The sequence below is a fragment of the Thalassophryne amazonica genome, chromosome 20 (assembly GCF_902500255.1).
Source record: "Thalassophryne amazonica chromosome 20, fThaAma1.1, whole genome shotgun sequence".
Lineage (NCBI taxonomy): Eukaryota > Metazoa > Chordata > Actinopteri > Batrachoidiformes > Batrachoididae > Thalassophryne > Thalassophryne amazonica.
Window position 1 is genome coordinate 31952831 of NC_047122.1, and position 17109 is coordinate 31969939.

The following is a 17109-nucleotide window of genomic DNA, read 5'->3' on the forward strand; positions in this document are numbered from 1 at the left end:
TATGTTTGTGTGTTGCAAAAATTAGCACCGTCAGTTCGCTCAATGAAATCATCATCTCGCTTGCTCACAATCAGGTGGGTGCTTGTGCGCATGTGTACTACAAAAAAAGAAAGACTGTGTATGTCCTCAGTGCAGCAAAAAACAAAAATCACGTCAGAAATTAGTCCAGCTTTTCATTCTAACTTCCTGCTAACAGCCTCCAGACAGCGCAGTGGATTTGTGTGTGCATGCACACCTGTGTTTTGTGTGTGCAGGTGTGTGTGTGCAGAGTGCAATGGTACCAAACGCATGGAACCAAATTGCACTCTAAATGCAATGCAACACAAATGGGGTGAATATTCTATGTCATGTGACACACAAAGCACCAATCAAATGGCAAGGATCCACTCAGCCATTATATAAAAGCTCTTATTGTATGGCTAATTTAGGGGGAGTAGAGATGTCAGTACTCCGACCAAAGAAAACACGTAAAAGGATGAAACTAAAGAAGGATGCAAGAGAAAATGCAAAGAACTTAATCAATACTTGACAAATCCTCCACCCCTCCTCTGACATCCTCAGTCAACCTCCAAATCATCTGACAGTTGTCTTGTGTAAGACAAATAGCTTTTTGCACAAATTGCTGAAAAAAAAACAATCAATCAATCAATCAATCAATAAGACACCTACACCACAACTCCAAATAAACACAAACTGTTGGTGCAAACCTGAATAAATCACATCACTTAGTGTAGTTATTATCACAGACATTCATTTTATAATTGCTTAGGGCAAGAGTCATCTGGGAAGAGCTTATGGGGTCATGAGGACACTTGAAAAGCGATGTCTGGTGATGGCAATAATTTTACATCGCGGGAAGCTTCGATGTTCTCAGATGAAGCCTGACAAGAAGAAGGAAAATCTGCAGTTCCTTCACTGGCCACTTGAGGCTGGCTCCAAAAGCGTACAGGTTCCCATTCAGATCCATCTTAAAATGGACAAATTTAGAGCCGAAATAAACACATTTACAACCAGGGGGGAAAAAAAGGTCATAAAGCTCTGTATAATAGGGGCATGGTCACTTTGAGTGACAGCTGCTGAGCCCAACACCTCCGCATCTCATAATGTCTGGAACTCTGTGTCCACTCAAAGCGGTTGCTACCTGTTGCTGAAGCTATGTCAGTTGTTTCAGTATTTTATGAAAAACACCTGGAATAATACAGCTTGTTGTTTGGCGAAATGTCCTATTGGATCATTTAAGACGTCTCTGCTGTAATATTCACGCCGAGTGAAACTCTCATCTTATTTAATGTTGTATGCTAATGGTGTTAGCACTTTTAGCAGCTGTCGGTAGCTTCATTCTTTCAGTCCCATAAAAGCATGATTACTGAGAAAATAAGCGGCTCATAACTTTTTATGCAAACACCAAAGAAAATCATTCGGAGAACCACCACACAGTCCCCAAAAATACGATTTAATACACACCCAAACTGAGGTTAACCTATTAGCTTAGCTTGTTCAGACTAAGACAGAAGCCTGAACATGCCCCTTTTGTCACCCGTGCTGCTGCTGCCAACATGGCGACGCCCAGATATGAGCTTCCTATCGGCTGTTCCTGGACTCTATAGAAAACCTCTGCATGATGTCACACAGGCTTTGTCAAATATGTATATTTATATAATGACTGAGTAGATCCTTGTCATTGGATTGGTGCTTTGTATGTCAGGTGACATGGTTTATTTATCCGATTTATGTTGCATTGCATTTAGGGCGCAAATATGGTTCCATTTACCATGCAAATTTGGTTCCATACATTTTGTACCATTGCACGCTGTGAACCCCACCCACGTAAACACTAGCGGGGGCTGCATTTAGCTAAACATGGCGGAGTTTGTTTTGCTTACAGACAATGATTTGAATGAGCTAATTAACGATGCTAATTCTTCTAACACACACACACAAAACATCCACTACACTGGAAGCCGTCTGGAGGCATGAAGAGCTGTTAGGATGAAAACCTGGACTAATTTTTTATGCAATTTTTTGCTGGACTTTTTTTTTTTTTTTTTGGTAGTATCACAGACTACATTTGGTTTTCCAAGTTGACTGAGAGCAATTCTGGACTCCTATTTAAAGTTCGCGTTGAACTGTTGATGTCAAACCACCAGTGACGCACAACAAAATGTAAGTCCCTTTTCTGTTGTTTATAAATGAATATAATATCAAATGACATGGACTTATTTTAGCCGTTATATAAACAAATAATGAATGTTTTAACATTCTTTCAATTAAACAAATATTTCATCAGGTGAAAGATGGAATGTTCCGTTGAATGGACAGATGATCTTGTTCTCATTTTGGCCAAAGCACCAGAAAACAGCAAAAAGGCTAAAAATAAAACCCAGCGCCGTCACAGCGCGGATGGCAGAGTCGGTGTGACAGGAGGAGAAGTGGAATTACATTATTCTGATTTCCATTTGACATTAAGAAGGCTGGAATGTAAAACTGGATGAGCCAAACGTCTGAAGTGTTGAGTGCGTAAAAACGGCCCAGTGACCGAAGCCCACAATATATTGACAAATCCTGGCATGTTGCACTGAGGGGAACGGATGATTCATGGCAGCAAAGCTTTCATTGGATTTTTGTGCCCAAGTACAGAGTGTGCATCCACACGACACACTAACACACATCTGATGTGTATGTTTTTAATAAAGCTCGCTACATATTAGCCCAGTGAAATGAAGCGTATCCAAACATTACATGTCCTGGGACGTGCCAGGAGCAGACATGGCAACCACCAGAGGGCAACATTATGATGCCCATCCATTCATCGTGACTTTTTAAGAGTTATCATATGAGCCTTGGTGGCTTCCTTCACTCAGAGATGCTGCACTGTGTTGGCTGAGGGACTCTGACACAATGTATTCAATTAATTCATTCATTTCTAAACCCACTTACTCCAATCAAGGGTGGATGGGGGGGGGGGGGGGGGTGGTGAAGACAAACCCAGCAGTCATGGGACGAGAGGCGGGACACACCCTAAACAGGATGCCAGTCTATCACAAGTAGCTGGCTAATGAATGGCAAAAGTTTAAAAAATGGCTATCTAAATGGACTGCATTTATATAGCGCTTTTCCATCTGCATCAGATGTTCAAAGCACTTTACAATAATGCCTCACATTCACCCCGATGTGTGGGTACTGCCACACAAGGTGCTCACTACACACTGGGAGCAACTAGGGGATTAAGCACCTTGCCCAAGGGCCCTTAGTGATTTTCCGGTCAGGCTGGGATTTGAACCAAGGATCCTCTGGTCTCAAGCCCAACAGTTTAACCACAAGACATCACCTCCCCTACCTACAGTTAGGATTACCATATGCAGCCATGCATTAGTGGTTAGTATTAACAGGAAGGGTCCTCTAGTCCAAGAGTCCACTGGTCCTAACCTGTTCATATTACTGTATTTGATGGGGTATTTTAGCACCTCAAATTGATTTTAAAGTTCACAATTTAATGTAATGCTGCCAAATAGCGAACAAACCAGATCCAGGTTTGTTCAGTTTACAAAAGTAAAACATATGATTATGTTGATATACACCGTTAATCACCTTTAATATAAATCTGTTGAATTGAAAAATCAACAAATAATGGTAATTCACCATAATTAAATGTTTTTTTAATTGTCAAATTTTTGCAATATTACTTAACCTACTTTAGTGCAACATATAATACTACGACTAGGACTAGTGCACCCTAGGACAAGTGGCAAGTTCCCATATGGTCACGTTAACCATGGTGTATGTTAACAGCTAGCATGTGAGGCTGTTAACTTGATACATGGCCTTTGACTACTGATGGGTAATGCGAAAGAAAAAGTGAACTCTGATTAGCGTTAGCATATGTGGTCATGCTAGCTATGTGAAATCCTTACAGCTAGCAGTTGATGCTATCAAGTTGATCTGCGTCCTTTGACTACTGATGGGTCACGCGAAAGAAAACAAAAATCTAACTTTTATTAGCATATGTAGTTAGGCCTAAAGGAGAGCCAAGCTTCAGCAGGTGTCATTGGAGAGTTGTGAATGTTTGATTATTCCACACACCTCGCAAATGTGACAACTTTACTCAAAAAAATAATTAAATGAATAAATAAGCAAGTTACTGTAATTACCGTTAAATATTTGATACTGCAAAATAATAACAGAATATCAGCTACATTAAGGTTCTAACCTCATCTGTTCCACTTGACGGTATAAATAAAATTTGTTTTGCCGATTCACAGTGGGTCCGCCCACATCTGTAGTGTGTGAAGCTGTGCAAACAGAAGATGTCTCCTGAGACATAGAGCCAAGACGTCCAAATGAGACGAACCCGCGCTCCTATGACTAACCTCACCTTTCACCGTCTGCACATTGAAGTGTTTTTCCATCAGCTCGGCCGCCTCAGAATAATGTAATGAAGTGTCGTAATACCACCACGCTGTTCTGGGCCTTAATAAAACCGTAGCTGCACCGCGTGGGCTGAGGGACCCTGACACAGTTAATAAGATGTTTACCTCCAGCTGAACGCCCAAAACGCAACCAGCCTCCTGACCGCGCTCATATTCCAAAATCAGCATAATTACAAGCGGGACTGATTAATTACGACTCCGCTTTCCAACACCATGAGGGCTAATTAACAGAATGAACGAGATGCGGAGGAACAATAACGAGGCGGTTGCAGCTCGCGCTCCCTGTTTGGCAGCACTGTCTGGGGAACCAAGCGACAGAAAACCCCGATGCAGATTCTAGTTTTGTTACCGTGGGAGAAAAGCTCAGCGAGGACGCCGCCACAGCAAGAACGCCGTGCTCACATCCAGCTGTCCGTTTAACCGGCACAGCATCTGACGTCTTTATGGCTCCACAACCCGCGGCACATCCACGCCCCCTGGCAAAACCGGGAAGATGGATGTGATCGAACCAATCTGCAATAACCAAAATCTCAATTAGCAACATCCCTGATGTCTGAGGAACACATGTTCATATTGTCTGACAGTTTTCCACTTTACCAAAAAATTGGTGGCAATTTATTCAAGATGAAGAACCTGTTAGAGTAAGTGGGTCAAGGAGGTTTTCAACTCCACCTATGGTGACTAAACGCTGCTTACAATCCAGCCTCAGTATGCCACGGCCTACACTAAAATGAGTAATAGTCAGCCAGATAGAGGTCAGTGAAAGAGTTTATATTACGTTATATTACATTAGCATATGTAGTCAGGCCAACTTACATTATAAGTATATTATATTATATATTACATTACAAAAAGGTCTAGTTTGGACCATCTATGGCTGAACTCTATGGAGCTATGGGGTAAAAACAATAGAAACAGTGGCAACGGTCAATCTCAGTTTGTAAAGGGGTCAAAAATTTAAGTTGCTTCAGTTTTTCATAAAAAAAATAGATCCAAATTATTGTTTGAAAGAAATAGGATTTTTATAAAGGTATAATTTGCACCATCTGTTATGCTTAGTTCTATGTCAATATATAATCATATGGATGTTGACCTTTTGTCTGTTGCCTTGGAGACCAAGCATTGAAAACATTCCATATTTTATATATATATTTACATTTCCCATTGTGCGAGCTCATAGACTGTTACATTTTAGTGTTGATTGTAACCCAAATGTGGCTTATGGATTTCAATTTATTTATTTCACATACAAAATGGGTAAATGTTTGATATTCCAAGTGATTTCTCAAACCATTCGGCCAATCTCAATGAAATACTCAGCCAAGAGGAGGAACCCCATCAGTCTCTGGTGTCAAATGAATTTCAAAGCGAGACAGTACAGTTTTTGTTATTTCGACTGGTGTGGTTGAACGATCATTCTTATCAAGAGCAACCCTTTAAATTTAGTTATTTGTCAGGGTTGGTTGTAGATACTGAAAGTTTTTATTATTAAATGTTCAATCACACATGACAAGATTTTTTTTTTTTAAGCATTTGAATGATTTATTTCCTGTAACTGTCCAATTCTACACGAGATACTGAATCTTATCAAAAGGCAAATAAGTCTGTAAATTTTCAGTTTTGATGCTGATCAGAATCTGAATAATTAAAGAATATTTAGACACAGAAAGTTAGACAGATTGTTTGATATTTCAGTGAATTTCTCAAATGGCTTAGATCCTTACCAAAAACACAAAGTGATTAAATTTTGGTGTTTATGGAGGATGAATTCCAGTCATTTGTGTTTCCACATTATGGCCCAAATCTGCTACAATAAAAAGGATGAAGGGTGAAGCTAATGAAGTGCAAAACTGCATTCAATGATGTTGATAATATTGCAGTTCATAAAACTCTATGACTACAATTGTTGGACCTTCTTCTCAGAGTCTATTTCTAGTTTGCTATGAGTTTAACATCTATCATGCAAACATTTTTTTAAAACCATTCACTTTCTCTCCAGAGTGATGAACATGATGTTTTCGTCAAAACCACCAATGCAGATATGACCGAAGAATCCTGAATCTAAATTCCCACTGTGATAATATGACAGCTTTTTGAGGCCACATTTGAGTTTTTTTTTGTTGTTGTTGTTTTTTGTTGATTGTTTTTTTAGACTTCAAGAATAAAGTCATAATATTACAAGAATAAAGTTGTAATTTTATGAGAAATAAATTGTAATATTACGAGGATAAAGTCATAATATTAGGAGAATAAACTTGCAATATGGTGAGAATAAACTTGGAATTTTATGAGAATAAAGACATAATTTTATGAGAGAAAACCTCTGCATCTCAAATTGAGATCTGTGGAGCGCTTTGCTAAATTGTACTTCAGTATAGGTTTTACAAACAAGCAAATACTTCATCTTTTGGCCCATCTGCACCACTATGCAAGAAAATGAACCACACACACATTGCCTAGTTACGGTGATTAGTAGCTCCCGAAATCGTCTCTTCTGTGGAAGAAGACCCCACCCTCTCCCCACGACCAGACCCTGTGCCTCTCTGTCGCCAGCATAAAGAAGACACTGGTGGCCATCAACACCCGCAAAGCAACAGGTCCGGACAACATCCCTGGTCGCATGCTGAAGGACTGCATAGAGGAGCTTAAGGATGTCTTCACAGACGTCTTTAACACTTCCCTGAAGCAAACCGTTGTTCCATCATGCTTCAAAGCTGCCACCATACCTGTACCAAAAAAAACAGCTCCATCCTGCTTCAATGACTACCGTCCGGTGGCACTGACACCCATCATCATGAAGTGCTTCGAACGGCTCACCATGTCACACATCAAATCCATCCTCCCCCCAACCCTAGACCCCTTCCAGTTAGCATACAGAGCCAAGCATTCTACAGAGGACACAATCTGCTCAGCCCTGCACCCAGCCCTCACCCATCTGGACAAGAAGGACTCATATGTGAGAATACTGTTCATAGACTTCAGTTCAGCATTCAACACCATAATACCTCAACAGCTCATCTGCAAACTGGACAAACTGGGGCTCAGCACCTCCCTTTGCAACTGGCTGTTGGACTTCCTCATCCAGAGGCCACAAGCAGTCCGTGTTGGCAACAACACCTCGAGCAGCATTGTATTGAACACAGGGGCTCCCCAAGGCTGCGTGCTCAGTCCACTGCTCTTCACATTACTGACACATGACTGCACGACAACCCACAGCACAAACCACATAGTGAAGTTTGCAGATGACACAACTCTGGTGGGGCTCATCACCAAGGGCGATGAAACTCACTAGAGGGAAGAGGTCAACCTTCTGACCACGTGATGCAGAAACAACAACCTCCTGCTGAATGTCAGCAAGACCAATGAGATTGTTGTTGACTTCCGGAAAGGTCACACCCAACACCTGCCGCTGACCATCGAGGGTGCTGCTGTGGAGAGAGTGAGCAGCACCAAATTCTTGGGGGTGCACATCAGTGAGGACCTGTCCTGGACCACCAACACCGCATCACTGGCAAAGAAGGCCCAGCAGCGTCTCTACTTCCTGTGCAAACTCAAGCGGGCAAGTGCTCCACCAACCATCATGAGCACTTTCTACCGTGGCATCATTGAGAGCATCCTGTCCAGCTGCATCACTGTGTGGGGCGGAAGCTGCACTGACTACAACAAGAAAACCCTGCAGCGCATAGTGAATGCAGCTGGAAGGATCAATGGTGCCTCACTCCCCTCTATGCAAGACAAATACACCACCCACCTCACCCACAAAGCAACCACAATTGTGGGCGATGCAAGCCATCACGCACACAGTCTGTTTAGCACTCTGCCCTCCGGGAAGAGGTACAGGTAATAGGTAATACTGAATGGTTTGCACTACTGCACTTTCCACTTTTACTTTTACTATTACCTCAGACACTACACTGGAAATACTAAATACTTGTCCTTACTGTCGAAATGTCTTGTCCTGTCATCACTGAGGGAAGGTGAGAAATGAAATTTCGATTCCTTGTATGTCTAGTACATGTGAAGAATTGACAATAAAGCCGACTGACTTTGACATTGCAAGTTTTTTTCTCATAAAATTACGACTTTATTCTCATAATATTATGACTTTATTCTCAAAGTTTAAAAAAAAAACAAAAAAACAATCAATATGGCCCTAAAACGCCGTCGTAGTGATAATGTGTTTCCATTATTTAAAAAAAAGAGAAAAAAGATCAAATCCGTGTGAAGCCTTGCATTGCATTTTCTGTGCCTCACTTTTAACACCAGCACTTAATTCAGGATCACTGAAATCAGTCCCCCCCCCACCTTCTTTTTATTTTAACACACCAACAGAAACAACAGACTTGTAATTAATTGCTTCATTAAGCTTGCAGCCTCATTTCTTTCTTTGGGATTCATTAATACACAAAGCGCTTATAAAATGTGAGCAGAAGTCATTTTATGCTCTTTTCTCAACCAACACATTGTACATAAAGTGGAACATTCTGCCCCCCCCCCCCCCCCCAATCCCCGCAACAGCATTTGTTGATTTTGCAAAAAAAAGTTCCATCTGTGTTCTTGTTAAACACACTGGTGTCATCTTCTTAAAGAATGGCATCATCAGCAAACAGTTCAAGTACATGAGGTTGGACAGAACAAACACCAGCCTTTAAGCTGTTGTGTGGGCCGCTGAAGAGGAGGTACTGCTGGCTCACCACCACCAGATGGCGCCCTGCTTGGAGTGCGGGCTTCAAGCACAAGAGGGCGCCAGAACCACTGGGAGTGACAACCGTCAATCATCCTCAACACCAGCTGTCACTCATTCATCTCATCATCATCATCACCATAAAGGCCGGGCGGCGACTCCACCTCCTCGCCAAGAAATCTCCTACGATTCAAGGTAAACCTCTTGCTGTACTTATTGCGAATAATAATCTGACCTGTTTTGCAGCTGTTTTTCCTGGTGATATTCCTTATCTGGAATTTTTGGTGTTTTGGTGTGACTGCGACGACTTCGCCTCACATCCCAAAACCAATAAGTGGTAAACCGGAGCTGCACGTGTGTATGATTGGAGGTGGAGGTTCTCCCTCCAAGAAGAATCATTAATCAAGGTTGCTGGGTGTGAGGATTCACACTCACCACCTTCTGTTTCTGTCTGCCAGCAGTACCAGGGCCGACAACGGAGGACAGAGACCACCTGGGGACTCAGGGCTTGGCGGCTTCGGTGTTCTTCAGGCCGTTGGTGGTAGAAGCGGTGTGGGTCCCGGCTCTTCGTTCATCCGAGGTCTCCTATCTTCGAGCCTGCCCGCAGTCCTCTTGTGTATGATTGGCAGTACCCTTGTTTATATTACGTTGTGTTCTTGTGCAACATTAAATTGTTACTCCTTCCCTTATCCATTGTCCGTTCATTAGCGCCCCCTGTTGTGGGTCCGTGTTACGACACCTTCCCAACATAAGCATCAGTTCCACACAATGCCTAAGTGCAACATTCAGCAAGAAAACAGCAAAATATCAAGTTAGATCAAATCTCAGTTTTGTTTTTGAGTGTGAGCGAGTGGTTGAACAGAGAGCAGAGCTGCACGTCACATCACCGCTGTGCAGCCGCACATTTGTTTAAACACCTATGAGAAAGTGTAAATATCCAGAAACACTTCTCAGATCTTATGGAATAGCTAAAAATAATACGGAGTGAAGAGGTGTGTCTGGGGTGCGAGTGACAACTACAGAGTGAGCTCTTGTTTGGATCTGCAACAGGATCAAGGAAAACCAAACCGAACTACAAAAAAAAGGTCTGTTCCTTGTTCCAGTGTGACTGACATGAGTACAAATTTTTGTGAATGAAAAATATCATTTTATACACACACAGTCCAGAAAGTATTCACAGTGCTTCACTTTGTTCACAGTTTATGTTACAGCCTTAATCCAAAATGGAGTACATTTTCCCCACAAAGTCTTCTCACAACACCCCATAATGGCAACATATATATATTTTTTTTCAAATTTATTCAAAATAATAATAAACAAGAAATCACATAAGTATTCACACCCTTTATTCAATACTTTGTTGATGCACCTTTTGGCAGGAATTACAGCCTCGGGTCTTCTTGAATATGATGCAACAAGCTAATTGGTGCACCTATCTTTGGTCAGTTTTGCCCATTCCTCTTTGTAGCACCTCTCAAGCTCCATCAGGTTGGATGGGGAGCGTCGGTGCACAGCCATTTTCAGATCTCTCCAGATGTTCAATCAGATTCAGGTCTGGACTCTGACTGGGCCACTCAAGGACATTCACAGAGTTGTCCTGAAGTCACTGCTTTGATATCCTGGTTGTGTGTTTAGGGTCACTGTCCTACTGAACCGTTGAACTGATGAACCGTTGCCCCAGTCTGAGGTCAAGAGCGCTCTGGATCAGGTTTTCATCCAGGATGTCTCTGTACGTTGCTGCATTCATCTTTCCCTCAATCCTGACTAGTCTCTCAGTTCCTGCTGCTGAAAAACATCCCCACAGCATGATGCTGCCACCACCATGCTTCACTGTAGGGATGGTGCCTGGTTTCCTCCAAACATGACACCTGACATTCACGCCAAAGAGTTCAATCTTTGTCTCATCAGACCAGAGGATTTGGCTTCTCATGGTCTGAGAGTCTTTCAGGTGCCTTTTGGCAAACTCCAGGTGGGCTGCCATGTGCCTTTTACTAAGGAGGCTTCCATCTGGCCACTCTATCATACAGCCCTGATTGGTGGATTGTTACAGAGATGGCTGTCCACTGGAAGGTTCTCTTCTCTCCACAGACGAATGCTGGAGCTCTGACAGAGTGACCATCAGATTCTTGGTCACCTCCCTGACTAAGGCCCTTCTCTCGCAATCAAATGGTAAATGGACTGCATTTATATAGTGCTTTTCCATCTGCATCAGATGTTCAAAGCACTTTACAATAATGACTCACATTCACCCTGATGTCAGGGTGCCCACTACATACTGGGAGCAACAAGGGGATTAAGAACCTTGCCCAAGGGCCCTTAGTGATCAGGCTGGGATTTGAACCAAAGATCCTCTGATCTCAAGTCCAACGCTTAACCACGAGACCATCACCTCCCCAATCACTCACTTTAGATGCGCAGCCAGCTCTTGTAAGAGTCCTGCTGGATCTGAACTTCTTCCATTTATGAATGATGGAGGCCACTGTGCTCATTGGGACCTTCAAAGCAGCAGAAATGTTTCTGTACCCTTCCCCAGATTTGTGCCTTGAGACAATCCTATCTCAGAGGTCTACAGACAATTCCTTTGACTTCCTGCTTGGTTTGTGTTCTGACATGCACTGTCAACTGTGCGACCTTATATGTAGACAGGTGTGTGTTTTTCAAATAATGTCCATTCAACTGAATTTACTCCAGGTGGACTCCAATTAAGCTGCAGAATAATTTCAAGGATGATCATTGGAAACAGGAACTCACTTTTGAGCTTCATGGCAAGGGCTGTGAATACTTATATACACGTGATTTCTTAGGGGTTGTTGTTTTTAAAACATTTGCAAAAAAAAATTAAAAAAAAATTTCACATTGTCATTATGTGGTTTTGTGTGTAGAATTTTGAGGAAAAAATTAATTTCATACATTTTGGAATAAGGCTCTAACATAAAAAATGTGGATGACGTTCAGCGCTGTGAATACTTTTTGGATGCACTACTGCAAAATAACACATAAAGGGAACCCAGGTTTCATGTTGATTATCATTAAAGTTGAAATTCATCACATTTAATTTATTTATGAATATTTATCAGGTTTTCATCATTTTAATGCTTTTGTGATTAAATTAAACTGTTAATTGAATACACCTAAAACATTTATACAGTACTGTGTGTGCATATATATATATATTTTTTTTTTAATGCAGTTTCCCTTTTATGTTCAGGCGTATGGGGACTTAAAACAGTCAACTGAAAGAAGATCAACCTTTTTCAAAATACTCGTATACTTGTAGATAAAAAAAAACTTCTGATCCTACTCTTCTGTTGCACGTGAGTTACGTATGTTTTCCTTTAGCAGAGTAGAACATTTGTTTGACAGTTTGAGTTGATCTTTTGTTAGATGGCTACTTTAGCAAAGTGCATTCAGACAAAAATATTTAAGAACAGCTAGTTGCTTTAAAATGGTAGATAAGGTGCCAGATTGTTATCAGCAAATCCTGTGTTGCAGACCAAATGGTCCCCCCTAACAATTGGTCCGCCCTGCCTCCAATCAATCAATCAATCAATCAATCAATCAATCAATCAATTTTATTTATATAGCGCCAAATCACAACAAACAGTTGCCCCAAGGCGCTTTATATTGTAAGGCAAGGCCATACAATAATTATGTAAAACCCCAACGGTCAAAACGACCCCCTGTGAGCAAGCACTTGGCTACAGTGGGAAGGAAAAACTCCCTTTTAACAGGAAGAAACCTCCAGCAGAACCAGGCTCAGGGAGGGGCAGTCTTCTGCTGGGACTGGTTGGGGCTGAGGGAGAGAACCAGGAAAAAGACATGCTGTGGAGGGGAGCAGAGATCAATCACTAATGATTAAATGCAGAGTGGTGCATACAGAGCAAAAAGAGAAAGAAACAGTGCATCATGGGAACCCCCCAGCAGTCTAAGTCTATAGCAGCATAACTAAGGGATGGTTCAGGGTCACCTGATCCAGCCCTAACTATAAGCTTTAGCAAAAAGGAAAGTTTTAAGCCTAATCTTAAAAGTAGAGAGGGTGTCTGTCTCCCTGATCTGAATTGGGAGCTGGTTCCACAGGAGAGGAGCCTGAAAGCTGAAGGCTCTGCCTCCCATTCTACTCTTACAAACCCTAGGAACTACAAGTAAGCCTGCAGTCTGAGAGTGAAGCGCTCTATTGGGGTGATATGGTACTATGAGGTCCCTAAGATAAGATGGGACCTGATTATTCAAAACCTTATAAGTAAGAAGAAGAATTTTAAATTCTATTCTAGAATTAACAGGAAGCCAATGAAGAGAGGCCAATATGGGTGAGATATGCTCTCTCCTTCTAGTCCCCGTTAGTACTCTAGCTGCAGCATTTTGAATTAACTGAAGGCTTTTCAGGGAACTTTTAGGACAACCTGATAATAATGAATTACAATAGTCCAGCCTAGAGGAAATAAATGCATGAATTAGTTTTTCAGCATCACTCTGAGACAAGACCTTTCTAATTTTAGAGATATTGCGTAAATGCAAAAAAGCAGTCCTACATATTTGTTTAATATGCGCTTTTGACATATCCTGATCAAAAATGACTCCAAGATTTCTCACAGTATTACTAGAGGTCAGGGTAATGCCATCCAGAGTAAGGATCTGGTTAGACACCATGTTTCTAAGATTTGTGGGGCCAAGTACAATAACTTCAGTTTTATCTGAGTTTAAAAGCAGGAAATTAGAGGTCATCCATGTCTTCATGTCTGTAAGACAATCCTGCAGTTTAGCTAATTGGTGTGTGTCCTCTGGCTTCATGGATAGATAAAGCTGGGTATCATCTGCGTAACAATGAAAATTTAAGCAATGCCGTCTAATAATACTGCCTAAGGGAAGCATGTATAAAGTGAATAAAATTGGTCCTAGCACAGAACCTTGTGGAACTCCATAATTAACCTTAGTCTGCGAAGAAGATTCCCCATTTACATGAACAAATTGTAATCTATTAGATAAATATGATTCAAACCACCGCAGCGCCTTTAATACCTATGGCATGCTCTAATCTCTGTAATAAAATTTTATGGTCAACAGTATCAAAAGCAGCACTGAGGTCTAACAGAACAAGCACAGAGATGAGTCCACTGTCTGAGGCCATAAGAAGATCATTTGTAACCTTCACTAATGCTGTTTCTGTACTATGATGAATTCTAAAACCTGACTGAAACTCTTCAAATAGACCATTCCTCTGCAGATGATCAGTTAACTGTTTTACAACTACCCTTTCAAGAATTTTTGAGAAGAGGAAGGTTGGAGATTGGCCTATAATTAGCTAAGATAGCTGGGTCAAGTGATGGCTTTTTAAGTAATGGTTTAATTACTGCCACCTTAAAAGCCTGTGGTACATAGCCAACTATTAAAGACAGTTTGATCATATTTAAGATTGAAGCATTAAATAATGGTAGGGCTTCCTTGAGCAGCCTGGTAGGAATGGGGTCTAATAGACATGTTGATGGTTTGGATGAAGTAACTAATGAAAATAACTCAGACAGAACAATCTGAGAGAAAGAGTCTAACCAAATACCGGCATGCGTCATTTGGGACCACAGCAGCTCAACTGAGACAGACATCCAAATTGACCAAAGGGAATAATGTGAATATTAACCATCAAATCATCCTAAAGGCAGTTTTAAGCAGAATGAGTAATCGATGACGCTTTGAAATGACGGAGGCGCAACGAACGCATCAGGATAGCTGCTCCGTCTTTTATTATGAAACAATGCTGAATTTATGTGGAAATGATTGTTGTACAAAAGCTTCAGATATCTGTCGCTGAGATAGACGATGACTGGAGTGCAGTTTTAAGCAGAGACGAGGTGATCATCCGTGAACCGCGGCCGATGCACAGAAATGACGCATGCACAGTGAAGACAGGGCGGACTGATTTTTCGGGGAGACCGTTCAGTCGGCGACACCGGTACTGAAGGTTCCAGTATTGGTATCATATTGAACAAGAAAAAGTGATGTTGTGACATTACACATGCAAACATATAACCCAAAGTGACTGAAAAAAAATCACCATTAATTCTGCATATATACTTTTTACCCTGCACATTAGCAAAGTGGTGATAGCTGACATTGTTTTCACTGGTGTGAGTCTGAGCAAGATAACTCAAAAAAGGCTGGATGGATTTCCTTCAAACATGGAGGGAATATTATTTGGATCGATATCTCAAGGGGAATAGGTTTTGGAACATTTTGGTCAAATGTCGAGGAAAATATAGTCTGGAAAATCACCTCTTTTTTTTAGATTAATCAGACTTGGTGGGAATATTACTTGGATCAATTTGTTGAGGTGGTTACATTTAGGAGTAGTTTGGACAATGGTCAAGGAAATATGGTCTGAAAAACACCTTTTTAAAAATATATCTCAACAACCAAGAAGCCTAGATGGATGATAATACATATACGGATAAGCAGAACGTTCATGCGTCCAAACTTGAAGCTGCTGCAAGTTTGGAACAGTGATCCTCTAGTGTTGCCTTTTAATCACAATCGAAATGTTCTTAGGGTTTACATGTAGCTCTTTATTTCAACCCCCCCCCCCCCCCCCCCAAAAAAAAAATTAATCGATTGGATGGAGCCTCTCCAAGTGCAAGAGGCAGTGCACACCGTTGCCACTGCAGAGGGCGCATTAAACATCTCGATCTCCAGACAGACACTTCCAAGTCTGTCAGATTCCGATCAGAGAGAGAGAGCTGAATAGGACGCACTGCTGTCACACACAAAAAAAAAATCCTACCTGTCTCATCATGATACCGAGATCCCGCAGGTGGTGGCAGCAGCAGGTTCATTCAGTTCTGAGCTGGCACACGATCCAGACCCCCCCCACCACCTAGGAGCCCCGACTCGAGCCAAAGGGCTTTTGCGCACAGAACTGTTGCGCGTCCTGACAGCAGCTGCGGCGGCTGCCCTGCTCCCTGTACGATTAAGTTACACGGCTGACATACCGTCCAGAAAAATCATCCGGAGGCGTCCCGCCGACCCCTCGTGTCTGTCCTCCTCATGCACTCGCAGATACCGAAAGGAGAGGGGGTCGGGGATCCGATCCAGCGTGCGCATCCCCCTAATGCGCACGCTGGTAGGCGACTTTACGTCTCCGATGCGCTAAAAAAAAAAAAAAAAAAAAAAAAAAAAAAATGTTGGGAGTTGTGGCGCTTCGGCGTCGCGCTGTTGTGTGCGCGCACCGAGCAAAACAGTCAGCTGACAGCGGGAATAAACGCACTTTTTTAACACAGCCCAGTAAACACCAGCGCGTGCGCCACCATGCAGCACAGAACGATTGCTGGACTCAAACCATCTGATTTAATCATATTTTTTTGGCATTTCTCCGCCGCTTTAATTCCCACATGCATCTACAATAAGGCTGCAGCGCGATCAGACGGCGCGTCCTTACCGGCTGACGATCCGCGTCCTTCTCCGCCCGCCCCGGTGTATTTTTTCCTTTTCACACCTCGGCCGGACATTTGCCAGTCAATTCAGGGTGCGTGTGCGGCTTCCCCACCTCGGGAAGTGAGTGATGAACCCGAAACTGTCCATCTTCCACAGCCACAATAGACCACACGCGACACGCCCCCGGGCGCCGCTGATTGGCTCAGACGCTCTCCGACGTCTTCGGCGCACCGTAAAGAAAAACACACATCTGGAAGTGACCGCGCGTAAATAACGGAAACACCGAATTAAGCACGGGAGCAGAACAGCGGCACGTTCCCACTCGGCTTTCGGGTTTAAAATGATCAGATTTTTGAATCTTTGCACGTGCGATTATTTTATTTTTTACTTATTTTTACCTGATTAAAACTGCTTCTGCAACGATCCTCAGTGTAAACAAAGAGTGGGCGGGGCTTTAAATAACAGGTGAGAAACAGCGTCAATCAAACACTGTAAAATAACAATAATAATAATAATAATAATAACCTTCAAAGGGCCCATGAGATAAGGTTCCTGGATATCAGTTTTAATCATATACTT

At 42.1% G+C, this 17109-nt stretch overlaps 1 protein-coding gene and 1 long non-coding RNA gene across 2 annotated transcripts in view; one reads left to right on the forward strand and one right to left on the reverse strand.

Moving 5' to 3' along the window:
- ext1c (exostoses (multiple) 1c) overlaps positions 1 to 16188 on the reverse strand; it is a 199385-nt gene extending 183197 nt beyond the window's left edge. The window contains exon 1 of the mRNA XM_034160119.1: positions 15881 to 16188. The gene's annotated coding sequence lies outside the window, so the exon portion shown is untranslated. The remainder of the gene's footprint in view (positions 1 to 15880) is intronic.
- Positions 1195 to 17084, forward strand: LOC117501276. Its single transcript, XR_004557993.1, has 3 exons — positions 1195 to 1306; positions 14833 to 14839; positions 17074 to 17084. It is a non-coding gene; the product is annotated as an uncharacterized LOC117501276 (long non-coding RNA).
- The last annotated feature ends 25 nt before the right edge of the window (positions 17085 to 17109 follow it).